This window comes from Macrotis lagotis, chromosome 8 (genome assembly GCF_037893015.1).
Source record: "Macrotis lagotis isolate mMagLag1 chromosome 8, bilby.v1.9.chrom.fasta, whole genome shotgun sequence".
In the NCBI taxonomy this organism is placed as follows: domain Eukaryota; kingdom Metazoa; phylum Chordata; class Mammalia; order Peramelemorphia; family Peramelidae; genus Macrotis; species Macrotis lagotis.
Genome location: NC_133665.1, coordinates 84,545,256 through 84,563,430, shown reverse-complemented (window position 1 = coordinate 84,563,430; position 18,175 = coordinate 84,545,256). Strand labels below are relative to the sequence as shown.

Sequence of the window (18,175 nt, the reverse complement as noted above, 5' to 3'; positions counted from 1 at the left end):
TAGCCTATGAAAGTTTGAATGAAGAAAATTCCAAATAATGGCAATAATAAAGAAACCCTCCTTCCAATTTCCCCAAAGTTTAGGGTCAACTTTCAAAATGAGTCCAACTTAATTTTTTTTTTCTGCAAGTTCTGCAAATTTTTCTGCAAGGCAAATGGGGTTAAGTGGCTTGCCCAAGGCCACACAGCTAGGTAATTATTAAGTGTCTGAGACCAGATTTGAACCCAGGTACTCCTGACTCCAGGGCCAGTGCTTTATCCACTATGTCACCTAGCTGCCCCCAACTTAATTTTTAAAAATGTGATTAACGTTATCTGAATTCAACCTCAGAGAAGATATAATAACTATGAGTAACTGGAGAATTATATAAATCAAAAGTTGGAAGGAAGACGACGACCAAGTAAAATAGAAAACTGAAGCAAAAATTTGGATAATTCAGTCCAAAAGTATTTCAGTTGCTTTGCCTTAAATATCTAGACAATTTCCTACACTAAAACCCACCTTCAATACCTTATATGAGGGAATGAAAGTGGCATTGGGTGCTCAAAGTCTATATCAACATCAAGTTTTTTCTTCTCCACTTTTATTTTCATGCTCTTGAAGCCCAACGGAGTTGACTGCTTTTATTACAAGCTAAGCTCATTTTCATTGTTACTTAGCAAGAAAATCTTTTAATTTTTCCTAATAGGCTCTCCAGAACTTTTTTCCTGGCATCTTGGTATCACATTGGATAAAATATCAGGCATGAAATCAGGAAGATTTAACTTACTGAGTTCAAATCTGGCCTATAATGCTTAGTGGCTATATGACCATGAGCAAATTACTTAGTTCTGTTTGCCTCGGTTTCCTCATCTGTAAAATGAACTGGAGAAGGAAATGCCAAACCACTCCAGGACCTTTGCCAAGAAAACCCAAATGGAATTCCAAAGTTAGACACAATTGAACAACAACAGTCTTTCTTACACCCTTCCCTTGTTGGCCATTTCAAATCTAATCTCCTCAGACCTCTGGTCCTTTCTTCTCCCCAGTGTCTCTCAGTAGAGAAGCTCATATTCTATTTTACAGTAAAAGAGATTAACTGGAGCAGGCACAATTCTTTTCCTCATTCCAGTCCTCAAAATCTCTCTCTCTCTCTCTCTCTTTTTTTTTTTTTTGCAAGGCAATAGGGTTAAGTGGCTTGCCCAAGGCCACACAGCTAGGTAATTATTAAGTGTCTGAGGCAGGATTTGAACTCAGGTACTCCTGACTTCAGGGCTGGTGCTCTATCCACTGTGCCACCTAGCCGGCCCCTCCTCAAAACCTCTCTTAATCATACCTTACATCTCTGACAGAAAGATAGGTTATTTTTTTGTAAAAAAGGATTAACTTTCCATTTATTCTTTTGATTCCGTTCCTTTTCTTCTCCAAGATCTTACATGTTGTTTTTAGGTTTTTGCAAGGCAAATGGGGTTTAAGTGGCTTGCCCAACAGCTAGGTAATTATTAAGTGTCTGAGACCAGATTTGAACCCAGGTACTCCTGACTCCAGGGCTGGTGCTTTATCCACTGCGCCACCTAGTCACCCCAGATCTTACACTATTGAGCATTTCTTCATCTTTCTTTCTTTTCTAGCTTTCCTTATCTACAGCCTCATTCTCTGTTACCCTCAACTATGCCTAAATCTTTTCCCCACCACCATCATCAATTTTTTTAAATCTACAGGTCAAAAACGAAATTCAAATTTCCCCCAAGTCCATGCCTTCTTCAAACTTCCTATGAGGAACTGAGGCAAAGAGAGTTAACATGATTTTCCCAGGATCCCACAGCTAGTAAGTGACTGAGGTCACATTTGAATTCGGGAAGATATTCTCCCTGATTTCAGGCTAGACACTCTATCCATTGCACCAACTGACTGTCACTGGAACATAGCAGGTGCTTAAATGCATATTAATCAATAGATTTGCTTACTTCACTCTGCTTCAGCTCATGAAAGTGCTCCTATACTTATCTCAATTCTCCATATTCATCAGTGCTTATACCAAAGTCACATTCTGTTACATTTGTGAACCAAATTTTTTTTTGTTTTGTCACTTCCCAATTAAGAGCATCTACTTTGTTTCCAGGATCTTTGCTATGACAAGCACTATTTCTATTAATTTTTTGGTGTATTTGAAATCTTTTATTATAACTTCCTTGGGATATATGTTTAGCTATAAGATCTATGAGGTCAAATGATATGGACACTATAATAACATTCTTAACTTATTTCTAAATTACTTTTGAGAATGATTAGAATAATTGGTATGAACACAGTGTGTTAATGTCATCCTTTTACCAATTTGTTGGGTTTTATTTAATTTTAATTCACTTCATGCACTTTCTCTTCCAGTGAACTAGCCTGTAAGAAGCTCCCCAAATACAATATTACATCTCTTGATTTTGTGCATTTGCACAAATGGTTACATAAATGATTACCAAAATATACTCACTCTTTGTTCATAGAATCCTTAGTCCCATTCAAAATACTCAGGTGCCACCTCCTAAAATGAAGCCTTCTTGATATCCCCAATCAGTATTGTCAACCTCATAAAATTACTTTCAATTTACTTTCAGTAGTAAAATAAACAGTAAATTCCTTGAGGGCAGGGGTTCTGTTGTTTTTATATTCACACCACCAAGCACTGTGACATATACATATACATATACATATACATATACATATACATATACATATACATATACATATACATATACATATACATATACATATACATATACATATACATATACATATACAATAGCCTTTTATGTCTGCTGATTTTTAGCCCCTGTTTTCTCACAATTCCTACAAAATTGAAAAGACAGTAATAGACTGCATAGTTGTTATTCAAAGACCAACCAACTTAAACTTGGAAAGCTTTGCTCATCACCAGGTTGGCCTTAACAGTGGGGGGCTTAATAAGCAATGGACTAAATTGGCTTTAGTAACCATTTTTTCTGACCAAAGCAATGTTTGAAGACCATATAAGTAGAAAGGGCATAGAATGGAGACAGGGTTTTCATTTATGAAGTCACAAATCCTGAAAGCACTGAAGCAACTTAATAATTAAAGTCCAAAATATTTTGACCCCGAGTTTTCCCAAATAATGACTTCAATTCTCTATTTCATTCAAAATGTGAAGACACAGTCAAAATAAATGTTATTTAACTTGCAATTTTTAAGCATGTGACCTCCAAAAGTTTCCCCCTATATAACTCAGTCTTGGCTGAGTCTTAAGGCTTTTTGATATTGACTTAAACCAATAGCTACTAAATGTTAGAAGCAGCATTTGAATCCAGGTCTTCCTAATGTGAAGTCCAGCATTCTATCAAATCCCAGTAAAGAAGTCAATTTAGAGATTATTTCTAAGGTCCCTTCCAGATCCAAAAATCTGAGTCTTGGGGCCTATGAATGCAAACAATATTGCAAAGCAGACTAGCTATATGTAATTCCTCCACTCTCTCCTATCCCACCCAGGAAGGGATAGGGTTCCTGCTACAGTGATCAGGATCCAATGAACATAGTCAGAAAGGAAGAATCCTGTACAGAAGATAGGTGTTCAAGTCATGATCTGAGTAGTTATATCCAATCAAGTCAGGAGCTCCAACAGAACAGAGAAGAAACAAGGAAAACATATGGAAATGAAGTGGTTGGTTTATTTTTCAGGCAGTGTTGTTAGCAGTGTTCCTTCCTTGCTTTGCTGGTTCAGCCTTGCTGTTTGGAGCTGAAAGGTTTCTTTTCTTTTCAAGAGACAGTGACAGGAAGATGAAGTGTTTTAAATAAGTTGGGTTTAAATGGAAGGGAGGCATCCAAATGGAAGTTTATCAATCTATTGAAAATGTGAGCCTGAAGTTAAGGAGACAGGTGTGGACTTGAAAGGTAGATTTCAACATCCATCTTCTACAAAGAGATGATAATGAAAGCCAAGAACATTGTTGTACAATGCAAAGATTGCTGAATTTGACTTACAGACCTGGATTTATGTGCCCTGGATCTTATTTACTATTGCTACTGTGACTCTAGTTGACACTGAATCTCCATAGGCTTCAGTTTCCTCATCTGTAAATGAAGAAATTGGACTAGATTATTAAGGTCCTTTTTTATCATAAGATCATTATTATGATGTTATAGACAAATTAACTAGGTCTAAGTTATATTTGCTTGGTAAATATCCACATTTAGGGGAGAAAGAAGAAACTTAAATAAAATATACTTTTTGGTGTGGTTATCCTAGCTCTTTAGCTTAATTCTTTCCCTGTCCATATAAGCAAGATTGGCTACAAGTGAATGTAAATAGCAATTATTTTTGGTTTTGGATAGAAACCCTGAGGGTCTTTCCTTCCCAGATTGATTTTGTTTTGTACTAGACTGAAAAGATCATTCTCTGTCTCATTTTCTTTCTTACGTAGCCTTAATCACTGAATAGGCATTGCTTCAATCACACCGAGACCTTAGCTCAAAAAAAGGTCAAAGTCTCTTACTGTATCCAAGGCCATCTCCAGAGAAGAAAGTGAGGCTGGTGACTTTGCACAGCCCTCCCTCATTGAAATTCAATTCTCTTACATGGTATCACATTCCTGATGTCATGGTTCTCTTACAGAAAAAAGGACAAAAACAACTATGTGCAGGGGACTATAGTTAAATAATGAGGGATCTACAAAGCTTAAATAAAATATGTCACTACCCTCAAAGAGCTTATAATCTACAAGTAAGAACACACATACACCATATACATATATTATATGTGTATGTGTATAATTATGTATATTTATATATATAAATCTTAATAATATGTGGATGAATTATTTGAGTATAACCTCCACAGTGTAGGCCATAAACCCAGTCACAATCTCATCCTATGATATTCTTGGTCAAATTCTCCCACAAAATTTTCCACGATCTATCTAATATGCAGAAGGTCTTTCCATGATTCCCAACACAGCCCTCAGGCTACTCAGTTGTTATCACTAGCTCTCAGGTCTCAAGTGGCAACATTTATCTCCGATCACACATATTTGCTGATTAAATGTTTTACCCCACTTCACACTATCATCTCTTCATTGCCTTTTCAGTCACCAATAATTTTGCTTATTCAGATATGAGAATGTCCCATGATTTCAAAGCCATATTACTTCAGAAGGGGAGTAATGTAGTTTCCCTGTAATACCCCCAGGGAATTGTGCAAAGGAGCAACTTGGGATCACTGAAAGTGACATCCCATTTCTCAAATACATTTCAAATATCAATAATACACAATAACATGCTTACATGGAGATAGAAAATAAAAATGTTATCACACCTGGATGAAAAGTTACTATTAATAAGAATGGATCAGAGAAGGTGACTTCTTGGAAAAAGTAGCATCTGAGTTATACTTTAAAGAGAAATTCAACAGATGAGAGAGAAGGTTTTCCAGGATTAAGGAATAGTGTATAGCAAGACATAGGTTAAAAAAGGTAATGTGAATTCTGGGGTAAAGAGTGTTCCATTTGAACTTGAATGCAGAGGATATGGATAGGTGTAACATGGAACTATCTAGAAGATTTTAATTGGTACTAAATTTTAGAAGATTTTGAATGCCAGTCAAAGAAATATAAAAATTATTCAAAAGTTAAAAGAAGTCCACTCTAGTTTTTCCTTTAAGGACTTGCAATTTATTAACAGACAACCAAGTCAGACAACCTGGAAGACATTCCTTGCTTTGGGGAGTCAGTTAATCAACCCAAATGACATAGATATTCTAGAAGGACAATGTCAGTGGTAAGTGGTAAACTCACTTGGCTAAGTACAGATACTGCCTTAGATTGGTATGTCATTTTATATTACATGAGTTACCTAACACATAACTACTTTTAGCCTCACGTGATTTATTGATACCATGTTCATGATATAATTAATGTAGTTACTCCCTTCCCTCAATCGATGTTGTTTCATCCATTTCAATTCTTGACAAAGCCCGAAAATCTATCACCTGAGAGTCAACCCACTAGTGGTGAGCCTCTGCAACTTTAGCTAGATGGGTCCTATGGCAGCAGACACACCATCTGCTGCTAGGATTATGCTGAAAGCTCTTCCAGCTCAGTAGAATTAAAAACTACCAAGCATATTGGCATTTCTTTGGTGTATGTTATTTTTTTTTTAAGATTACACCTGCAAATGCTTGGTAGACCAGGGTTCTTTGCAGTTACGAAGAATTTCAATGTGTTTTGTTATTTGTATTTTAATGCAGCTCTCTGACCCAGATAGCTAGGACAGTATCAGTGGTTAGGTTGTTACAGTACACTGGTTTAAGCCAATGATTGGAATTTAGAGGTCACTCAGAGGCAGATCCTTCTTCATGTTGGGTCAAGTTAGGCTATGAAACTTGCTTTAATTCCTTCAGATAGTCTTTGATATTTATAATTTTAAAAAGCAAGTGAAGAAACCACTCAATTTGGTGATGATTTTTTCCTTTGGGAGATTTTTAAAGTTTTTTTTTTTTAATACTGGTTTCCTGCCAAGCTTATAACATCATACTGAATGCCCAGCCATCTGCCCTAGATGCCTCAGCCAAGATAACCCAAATATTACATCAGAATGTAAACCTACTTCTTAGCCATTTAAAAGACAGCAAACAGTTAAAGCAATTAATAGGATGATAATAAGAATGATGATGATGATAGCTGACAGTTACAAATCATTTACTATTTATGAAATGTTTGCCTATCAATAATACCACAGGGTAGTTAATGTAGATATTTTTATTTCTACAGTTGTGGAAACTAAGGTACAGATAGGCTAAATGACCTGACCAAGATTACCCAGGTAAAATTTTCTTTTTTTGACTACCAGTGATAAACCTGATTATTCTTAGACCTGGTATAAAGATGAGCAAGTCTTATTACAGCCTACCTCTCACCAAGTATATAGTGTAGACTGAAGATAGAGTAGCCATGATTCATAGAGTCAGGAGCTGGTGTAACAAGCTGCCCCCATGGCCACCTACGGTGACATGTATGAAAGAGAATTCCACACTGAAGCCTCAAGCACAAATTTTATAGTTATTTTGAAAAGCATGAGCTTGGGCAGAGCTCCTGCTCCATCTCCCTGTTCCTTTTCCCTCCTAAAGAAGTCTTCAATGTCTTTGGTCTTCTACCAAATTTGAGATACCGAATATCCTCACAAAGGCAAATTTGGAAAACCTTCAGATGCCTCTGACAGCAAAGATTCTCCTTCAGACTCAGAAGTACTCCTGATCTGAAAGACTTTCATAAAAATAAATGCAACAGAAAATCTAGTAAACCCTAGAACCCTGCAGTAACATAATTACCAAGAGATTCCAGCTTTGTCTAGACATCTTTTCACCACAATTTTTTAAAAAAACCTACATTTTTTGGAGTTATCCTGCTGACGGTTCTCTAAGGGCACAGTGAAATTGTCCTGGACCCAAATTGAATGTCAACGTCATCCTCTGTTTCTGCATTGCCTTGGAGTTTAGGGTACGGTATAACGATAGAAGAAACTACTTTCTAAGAAGTGACTGTTGGTCTAAAAGACAATATAACTGTTATAAATGAACAATTAACACCAGCAAAGCAAATGACCTGAGACAAAATGTTATTGTTCAGTTGTTTTCAATCATATTCTACCCTTTGTGACCCCATTTGGGGTTTTCTTGGCAAAAATACTGGAGTAATTTGCTATTTTCTTCTTCAGGTCATTTTACAGATTAGAAAACTGAGGCAAACAGGTTTAATTGACTTGCCTACAGTCACACAATTAGTAAGTATCCGAGATCACATTTGCACTCAGATATTCCAAGGCAAGGCCCAATGCTCTATAAACTCTGCCACCTAGCTGCCATTTAGATAGGAGGTTTCAGTACAAAAGAATCTGGATTGAAAGCCAGAGAGTTTAAATCCCAGCTCTGTTACTTGATATTAATAGGACCTTGCACAAATCATTTGACTTCACCTTCTCTGGGTTTCATCTCTAGATCTAGATCTCTATATCACCTTCTCTGGGTTTCATCTCTAGATCTAGAGGAATTCCCTCAGAACATTAACTGGTTTGATTTTCAAAGGAAGCAAAGTGTGAAAAGAATCTTGTAAAAATTATAAATGTGATACTATTTCCATCTCTACTAGACACATTGGTATAGAAATATTCTCCAAGAATCCCATAGAGTCTACTTTCCTGAAATTATTTTATGTGTTCCCTTCTCACCTAGGATTACTATAATACCTTCAGTTCAACTACCTCCTTATGTAGGAAGTCTTTCTTGATAACATCCCCACTCCCTGAAAAAAATTATGTTGCATTAATTTTGTATATATATATATATTCAAAGATGTACATTTTTTGCCAATTATTTTGTAGTACTTTATTATATTAAGAGTGTTGTCTTTCTTGGGCTTTTAGTTAGCTACTGAATGAATACATTAAACACATTCGGGTTTTAATTGGGATTTTACATAGCTTGCATTTTAATTCTTCGTTTCTTTGCTGTTTCTATTAACCCATAGCATTATTTTAATAAATGTTATAATACCAATTTACTAACTCTGAACTATGTCTATTTATCAAACTATACATGTTAAATGTAAATCAATAAATAAATACAGGAAAAAAAGGAGTATTTTTTTCCTCTCCTGATATAATACAAATTCCTTGAAGGGGAAGGTTTTTATTTATATCTCTGTATCTTAAACATTTAGAACAGTATCTGGCAAAGGAAATATTTAATAAATCATTGCTGATTGAACTGTTTGTCTTTAAAATAGTCTGAATTCCCTAATTTGTAAAAAATATGTATTTGGTGGCACCATGGCTCACTTCAGACTTCTAAACTATCCAAAAAAGCACCCCATTTCTCCTTGCTACTTTCTTCTTTCCTTTTCCTTATTTCCCTTTCTATGCACTTCTGTGACTCATAATCTGCTCCTACAAATTAAGGGAATTGAAGAGTTCTCTGAGAAAACCAACAAAGTTTTAACTCCTAGGATGCTTTATATAATCTCTAATCTCTATAATTCTATGAACCTTCCTTATTAAGTCTTTTGAGTATATTGTTGTTTCTCATAATTTTCCAGCCACAAAACCTGTCCTTTACTCTGGGGAACATAAATGAATCAATTGTGCTTACTACATATCCACATAACCCATTTATTTATGTATAACTATATTACTAAGGCAAGATCTTTCTACTTTATTAGGATCTTGGTATAATGAAAGTTTACTCCATCTTCCCTATAGAATCTAAGTTTGCATTTCATATAGGGAGGAAACAACTCATAAGCACCTTTCTCTCTTGAAGGAAAACTCTGGAACCAATAAGGGATAATCTATATTCCTTGCTTTTGATTTTGAAATCTCTCTCTCTCTCTCTCTCTCTCTCTCTCTCTCTCTCTCTCTCTCTCTCTCTCTTTCTCTCTCATAATGTATAAGACTCTATTAATTTTCATTTTTATCTAACCTTGACTGGTTAGGAAACATTCATTTCCCTCAACCAATCACTTCACTCAAAGACCCTAAGAGAAATAAATCTGGAATACAAGTAGAAGATGAGACTTTGTTCCCCACCAATTACCATCCTGGAATCCCTAAAAAGAAAGAAACATCTCTAACACATAAAAGAAGTAGAAGTTTAGGTATACAAAAAAGAAAAAAAAAAGGAAAGTGGGGAAACTATTTTTGGAACCGCTACACCATCAATCAATCTGAATACAAATTTGGAGAGAAGCCTGCAGCATCCCACTCTTGGTTTCAGCCAGACTGGGGGGAAAAACCTCCCTTTCATCAGTTTCTTTGGACATGAAAGTCTTATCCATGGGCTTACTTTTCCCTCCCTGGGTGAACCTAGTTTGCCACATAATCTTTCATCTGGAGAAGCATTTGCCATCAAATGAAGGTTAAAATGAAATAGGAGAAAATAAGCAAATCTCCTCTTGATTTTTATATACCTAAAACTCAAGAGGCCCTAATGCCAACTAATAAAACACATGACCTTAATCTGGGGTCTGATGATGGAAAGCCTAAAATGTATGGTGGAAAGAAGAAGCATATTCTGTGTCCTCTTTTCCTCTAATTACCTACCATGGATCCCACTTGACATGCTATTCCTGGACTGAGGTTTCAGTTAATGGCTCAGTATAATATTTTGTGTAAAATGTGGTTTAGACATTACAGAGCTCTTTTAAACAGATTAATGTATTATGTGCTCCCTTCATAGAAGGGGATAAACCTGACTTCTTTTACTCAAGTAAGAAGGAAAGTGCATTATAATCCTTAAAATACTATATAAAAAAGAACTATTATAATTAAATTTAAAAAAGAATATTCCCTTCAATGATGCCTAAGATTTTTAAACTAATGATAATATTTATGAAAGCTTTTTGTTATCTGTCCTAATAGAGGATAGGAAAAGTTAAGTAAAGAAAACAGATCCAATCCCCAAATATGGAATGCTTTTAAGCTCTTCTCTATCCCCTGCTTTCTACCACCATTTCTTATACCAAAGATCCTAGCAAATAGCAGACTGGAATAATATAAGCTAAAAGTCATTTTTTCTTTCCATATTCTGCAAGAGTAGCTAATGAGTTGGAAAATGACTGAAGACTGTACCACAACCATCAAAAAGGAGAAACTGAGTATTTTTGTGGTTATTTCACAATAAACCATGAAAATAATAATTAAAAATTCATGGAACTCAGAAACAGAAGGAATCTTTAGGGATCTTGCAGTTCAATTTTATTTTATAAAGGAGAAAACTGAGGCCCAGATGAAACAATAACCTGGATAGGACAATATTTGAGTCTTTGACTCCAAATTCAGTGCAATTTTGACTATACTACTAATAAATTAATGTACTGCCTTCCATTATTTCATCAAAACAAAGGCATTATTCCTTTGTCTGTTAGGAAGTGACAGTGTCTCATTTCCTGAGATCATTTCATATTAAGCAGCAGAGATACAATATTCTTTGGCAGTTCAACAGTCTCCAAAATACAAGCATAAAACAAACAGATCCTGATTTTGGTATAGGGCAAACAAAAATTTACTTGAGCAGGCTCTACCTCTGGCCAAGGTTTAAAAAATAACTATAACAAGCAAGTAGCAGGAGTGTTCCCTACTGGAGTGAGATGCCATTTTCATCTTTTAGGAAAAATGGGTCACTGATGCATAGTGTATATGGCACATCATGAAATCATCATGCTCCTTTGTCTGAATTGCATTGAATGACTAAGCTTTTAAATATTATCATCCTTTTTTTAGTCAAAAAGAGATGCTTTATGGATGAACAAAATAAGTATAATAAATATGCTGTCCTCATAGGATTCAGGGCTAAAAAGAACCTTAGAGATTATCTAATTTAACATCCTCTTTTTTAAATATGGGGAAACAAGAGGTTCAAAGAGGAGAAATCATTTGGTCATAGTCATATAAAAGTATTAAGTGACAGAGATGGGTTTGGTCCTCTGATTTCTATTTACCCACACTGTTCTCAATCAGTAGACTGATTTTACAGTAAGACAGCCAAAAGGATGTCTAAATGACCTGGAGTTCAAGAAAAAAAAAAATGAACACCAGCTCTAGCATTTTCCCAGTTAGTCTAGATGCCAGGAAGTTCCTCAATGATTAGTTATCCCAAAATGGAATGTACTACTGGCTTAGGAGCCAGTGAGTTCTTCATTTTCTTCCAGATTTTTAAGCAAAGAAGGACTGACCCCTTGTTACAGTATAGTCATGGGAATTCTGTTTTAGGTTTTGATTTAGATTACATGACCATTGAGTCCTTTCCAACTCTAAAATTCTGTGAATTGTCATTCTCCTGAATTAAAATGTCACCAGGACAAAGCAGGGAGAGCTTTAAGTGGGGTTGGAGGCCAGAGATTCAAGATCTAAGATCTTGGAGGTTATCTACTAGATACTTTTCAGAAGAAAAATGAAAAGGCAGAAAAGTTTGGGTAAAAAAGGGTGATAGAAATCACTAGGCATGTGTCACAGTTCTACAGAAGGTTAGGGCACTCTTCACAGAAAATAATTTTCCTCACACAAATAATAATGTTTTCATTGTGTTCCAATTCTATCCAGAATTGGAAGGGTCTGACACAGATTTCCACTTTCCACTCAGTCAGATTAAAGCAGCACAACATGAAACAACCAAGACAATTTCCTGACATAAGGGCTTTATCTGATTTTGTATTTCCTCTAAGGTGGGTAGAGGAAAGATTTGAGAGGGAGAGTTTGGTTAACATACTGTTATTAGATCCCTGCTGCTCCCAAAGTCCAGATTTTGTTGCTTTTTTTGGAGACCAAGATAATTAATGCATTTGCAGCATGACACTATTTACAAGGGGCATGGGGAAGCAGAATATTTCTGATTTATTAAGAGATAATTCAGTATTAGTGAATAGAATTAGGAAAATTCCAGTTCAGCTCTTAACCTCCAACACTTACTAGATCTGCTTCTTTAACCTCTGTCTCAATATCCTCATTTGTTAAATAAGGGAGTTGAATTTACTATACCCTCCATGTTCCCCCTCCAATTCTAAATCTGGGATCCTATAAGAAATCTTCACTGCATCCAGATGAACACTATCCAAGGAGGAAAAGAAGTCCTAAGTTATAGGGGAAAAAACTGTTGAGAAAGCAGGTGCTAACATAGAAAATGAAGATAAGTTCTTTCACCAGAACTTCCTCTAAAAAGGTAATACAAAAGAAGTTAGCATTCTCCATAAATGTGAGAGTTAAAATAGCAAAATTTCAACACAAAATAAGTTAGGAAGACTTTATTCAGACAACCAATGTGTCCAGAATAAATGAGGTAACAATCCTATTCTGTTCTGTTCTGATTAGACCAGATCAGGTATTGGGATAAGTTTGATGAAAGACATTAATGGATTTGGAGAATGCATATTCCAAAATAATACAGTCAAAATGGCAACATATCTGAGAAAGATCAGGTGAAGGAAACAGGGATGTTTACCCTAAAGAAAAGCTCCTGAATCTAATCTATATAAACTGAAACAGTTCTTACAATTCATCTGTATCAAACTTGTTCTTGAATAAACTTGGAAAGTGAGATTCAAAAAGGAAGTTCCTTGCCCCTGGGCACCTAGCTTGTCAGTAACAAAGTTAAAGTCTTGAACCCAAAACTTCAGACTTCTAATAAGTAGAAAGAAAATAGATGGTTTGAATGAGGAAGGGAATGAGCATTTGTTTATATCCTAACTAACCATCCTAGCTAACTGTTATACAAATATTCTCTCATTTTGGGCACAACTATTGTTGTTGTTGTTGTTGTTGTTGTTGTTATACTATTATTCTTCCCTTTTACAGTTGAAGAAGTTGAGGCAAATAGAGGTTATGTCTTGCTTAGGATTATGTAGTTTAGTAAGTGTCTGAGGCTGGTTTTAAACTCCGGTCTTCCTGATTCCAGGTCAGTTCAACATTATATCCACTGTGCCACCTATAAAATGAGTTCTTATCGACTCTGCCTCCAAATCATATCCATTCTGCCTCCAAAATGAGAAGATAAAATAAGTTGTCCAGTTCTAGATCTATAATCCTAAACTTCAGGAGTGCATGTTATCTATTGTGAAGCATATATTTGTCATGGTGAAAATGGGATTAGATTTGTCCTTGGTCCAAAAAAACAAAGCTTGAAGCAAGAAGTAGAAACCACCAATAGAGAAGAAAATTTTCTTAATGGTTTGAGTTGTCCATGAGTGAAAAGATCTACCTCTGGAAGTCATGGATTCACCCTCATCAGAGGTTATCAAGCAGACACTGAAAAAGCATTTCTCAGTGATACTGAAAATGGAATTCCTACTTAAGATTGGAACTAAAACAGATAACCTCCAAAATCCTAGTCAACTTTAAGATTTTACGATTCAGGCTTCAATTCTGTTATCATTCATTCAATGTTACAGTGCTATTTACTAATGGCAGAAATCTAGTATTCATTTCACCAAGAATAGAAAAGAGTAGTGTGTTTTTTGCTAAGGTTAACATAAGAAATTCAAGTAACATTATAACAATGATTAGAAACTTTGAAGTTAACATCTTTTACTGTGTTAACTAAAGTTTACACATTTAATATGGATTCTTTTTCTCCTTTCAAAAGCCACATAAATAAAATGAGGATCTTCTCAAGTCAAACCATTTCCATTTTGAATTTTCACAAAGGGGCTCTAGAACTCAGAGAATAATATTCTTTGTTGCTTATTTATCAGGTAAAAAAATATAGATTTGGAAAACATAAAAGGAATGAAAAGCTCCTAGGATCTAAAATTATTAAATAATCAAACCTTCAGAGAACAGACTGCTGGGGTGGGGGTAGAAGCTGTATGCTTTCTTGCCAAAAAAATAAAGCTATTGTTGTTGTTTACTGAAACAAAATATTTTGTCATTTTAATTTTCAGCAGTATCAGCTAGATGTTTTATGAAAGCACACACAATTTTTCCATTCTGGGCAAGATAGAGTAAATGCTACTTGGAGATAGGCCACAGCTTTTTTTCACAATTGGATAGTTGAAAATTTAGGCAGTTAAGCTTCCCATGAAAAGCATTGGGCAAGTTCAAAGACAGAATCTCATACATAAAAAAAGTTTCTTAACAATATTTTTTGCTTTTATTTGTGGTCTTATGATAATAAAAACTGGAAAGAAAATGGCATCAGTCAAGTAGTGCCATAAAAAACAAAAAATATAAGAAATTTAGGAAAATTTATATTGTTACAGAGTGACAGTAGAACTATAAGAGAAATACATTCAGTGTTAATGAAAATAAATGAAAAGCAGTTGAACTTAAATTAAATGAAATGACTTAATATTGAATTCAGAGAACCAAAACTGTATAATATACCTCTGTCTTCTTGATAGAAATGGAAAGAAGTGTGGATATCAAAAAAAATATTGCACACACTAACAGATATAACTGTGAATATGATACAAAAAGGGAAAAGTGGGACAGCTAGGTGGCGGAGTTAGAGCACCAGCCCTGGAATCAGAAGGACCTGAGTTCAAATTTGGCATGTCACTTAATACTAGCTGTGTGATCTGGGGCAAGTCACTTAATTTCATTGCCCACCGAATAGCCTGGGGGTGGGGGGAACATTACTAGAACTTAAGAATAATGAGCTAACCCAGAGAGACAGAGACAGACAGACAAGAGACAAGAGAAAGAGAATAAAGGAAAGAATGCTTTAATAGGAAATTCAAAAAATATATTTAATAGATTTTGGTATATCATCACTATAACTACCTAGAAATATACAACATTTTCATTCCAACTGATTCAATAGATTATTTGTATTTACCCTACAGATAAAATTAGTCATCATAAGAAAATATAGGATTGTTTCACCCTTATCAAATCTAGGGGAAAAGTTCATGTTTCCTTCCAGCCCTCAAAACAAAATTTGTCACAAGTAAAGTAGAAAGAAGCTCTCCACTCACACTCTTTCATCAAGCATTTTAATGGGGCATCAGCCAGAGTGAGGATCCTGCTGTTTGCTGTTAAGTGAAAACTATATATAGGAATTTATCCTCAGATGAAAGTTGGTGAGAAATGCACATACTGGTAGAAAAAAGCACTTAATCATTAACTCATTCAGTGCACCTTTCTGGAAATTAGTTCCCTGAGGTTATTAAATGCACCCTGTAGGGACAACTAAGCTCATTTCTTTATGAAGAGAATAGAACTTACTTTGGATGAATTAGATTTCTGAATACTATTTGCATCATTGTCCTTATTCACATGCTCTTGTTCAAATAATAATAAGCATGAAGTAGAAAGAGGGCTGTCTCTGGAATCAGGACCCTGGCCACAAACTCAAGCTCTGAAACTTTCCAAACTAGTGATCCTGAAGAAATCAAGGAACCATTCTAAACAACCATATCAAAATCTGTAAAGTGGGATCCTCTTTCTATCTAACAAGGGAGTGAAAAGGAAGCTATTTTTCAAACTGTACTGTATTAAAGATGAGGGTTACTGTAATCTATTCATCACTTCTAGCACTCCTTCCATCATCACCTCCCCCAGCCAGTCAACCACAGGTTTTCTATTTCCCTCTCTCTTATACTGTTGCTGCTCTTTCTGGACTATTCTTTGCAGTCTTGCCTTTGGAGAACATGGTTATTACTGGGTACAACTAAGGCAGGACCAACCCCCAAGCAAGAACGTCAGTGCAAGCAGAAAGAAATTCACTACAATCTGTCCTTTTCACCCAATTGCATATTAGTAAGACAGGTATGTAGTACTATTATAGAAATAGCATCTGTAATATAAATGATATCAGGCAGAATAAAACATCATTAGAAGAGGCATTAGAGGTTCAATATACTAGAAAGAACATGGGACCAAGTGAACCTACAGTTAGATCCCAATTCTAGTATTTATTAGCTATATGACTATGGGCAAGACCCTTCACCTCTTGGGACGGGGGGGTTATATAATGAGGGGGGTTATATCAGACATCAGCTGGGTTTTAAATCTTATAAAAAAGGGGGTTTTTTTGGTTGTGATTGAAGATGGCAATTCATAGGTCTTAAAATGCTCTATGAATAGAGAATTAAGAAATCAGTAAGCATTCATTATGTACCAGATCTCTGCCAGATATGGGCGATGAAGAAACAAAACATAAAACATATCATGTCCTCAAAGAGCTTACATTCTGAATGAAGCACAATATTTCTTTCTTTCTTTCTCAGTAACTTCTGCTCATTTAGGTCCCCCAGCCCTTACTCTCCCCACCCTATAGTTATTTCTTAATAGTAGATATAGCTACCCAATCTGTCAGGAAACAACTCAAAGATCCCTCTACATAAAACCATCAACAGGTACATTGCCTGACACTTTGGTACTTGATTAATTAGCAATTATGAGAAAACAACTGGTTTGCTTTGAGATGAAAACAAGAGGATTCCAATGATAAAAATCATCAAATGTTAAGCAATTCTCAAAGAGTGCTTGTTGAAATGTCTGGGGGTCCATGAGACATATTATTACTGAAATATTACTAATAATATTACTAAATTGATGTAATGTCTGATATGATGATAATAATATGAGACATATTACTAAATATTACTAGTAATATTACTAAAATGATATAATATCTAATATGGTAAATATTCATATGATCCACTGAAACAAAAGCTCTTTGAAGGGTCTTGAATAATTTTGAAGAGCATAAAAGGAGCCTGAGACCAAAATGTTTGTGAACTAGTATTCTCATCTGATCTCCTAATCTTACAAATGAGGAAACTGAAAGGGCATGATTTACCCAGGTAATAAAACTAATTTGTAGCAGAACAGATTTGAAAACAGATCTGATCTGAAGTCCATGACCTTTCTATTCTACTACTTCGTTTCTCAGTTGGTCAAGATACATTTATAAATGACTACCATGAGAGACAAACTCAGCTCTGAAGGAGCTCACTGACCGATGAAGAAGACAATATGGATCACCACCATCATCTTCCTCCTGCCCTGCTCCTGCTCCTGCCACTGCTACTTCTCCCCCCCCCCCCTTGGAACGGACCCTCCTGGTGCCTCTTTTGTGAAGCGGCGGCTGAGGAGACCCCCGGACTCGCCATGGCCAACCAAAAGCCCAAGGAAGGAGTCAAGACTGAAAACAAAGACCACATTAATTTGAAGGTGGCAGGGCAAGATAGTTCAGTGATGCGATTTAAGATTAAGAGGCACACACCACTTAGTAAACTAATGAAAGCCTATTGTAAACTACAGGGTTTGTCAATGAGGCAGATCAGATTCCGATTTGATGGGCAACCAATCAATGAAACAGACACACCCGCACAGTTGGAAATGGAGGATGAAGATACAATTGATGTATTCCAGCAGCAGACAGGAGGTGTTTACTAAAAAGAGAACCTGCAACTGTACTCCAGAACTGTGCTCCCAAGGAAAACAATACATTCACAATTAGAAAACCAAGATTTGGTTCATCCACATCCTGACTACTGCAGTATAGTTTTCTCTTTGATTCCCTTCTCCCATTCCTTTACCGTACATAAAGTAACTGGTGTATGTGCACAGGCATAATGCGTATTTTTTTTTAAACTAAATGGCCGATGGTATGTTTTGATCAACATCAAATGGAGATGGGGAGGGGTAAAACAAACTGGTTCTGTGAAAATATCCCTTTTCTCCA

The 18,175-nt window shown here is 35.7% G+C and overlaps 1 protein-coding gene and 1 pseudogene across 1 annotated transcript in view; one reads left to right on the top strand and one right to left on the bottom strand.

Annotated features, from left to right (window-relative positions):
* Positions 1 to 18,175, bottom strand: part of SH3GL2 (SH3 domain containing GRB2 like 2, endophilin A1) — a 229,521-nt gene that overhangs the window by 169,907 nt on the left and 41,439 nt on the right. The window lies entirely within an intron of this gene.
* LOC141494873 (small ubiquitin-related modifier 2 pseudogene) lies at positions 17,599 to 18,020 on the top strand (annotated as a pseudogene).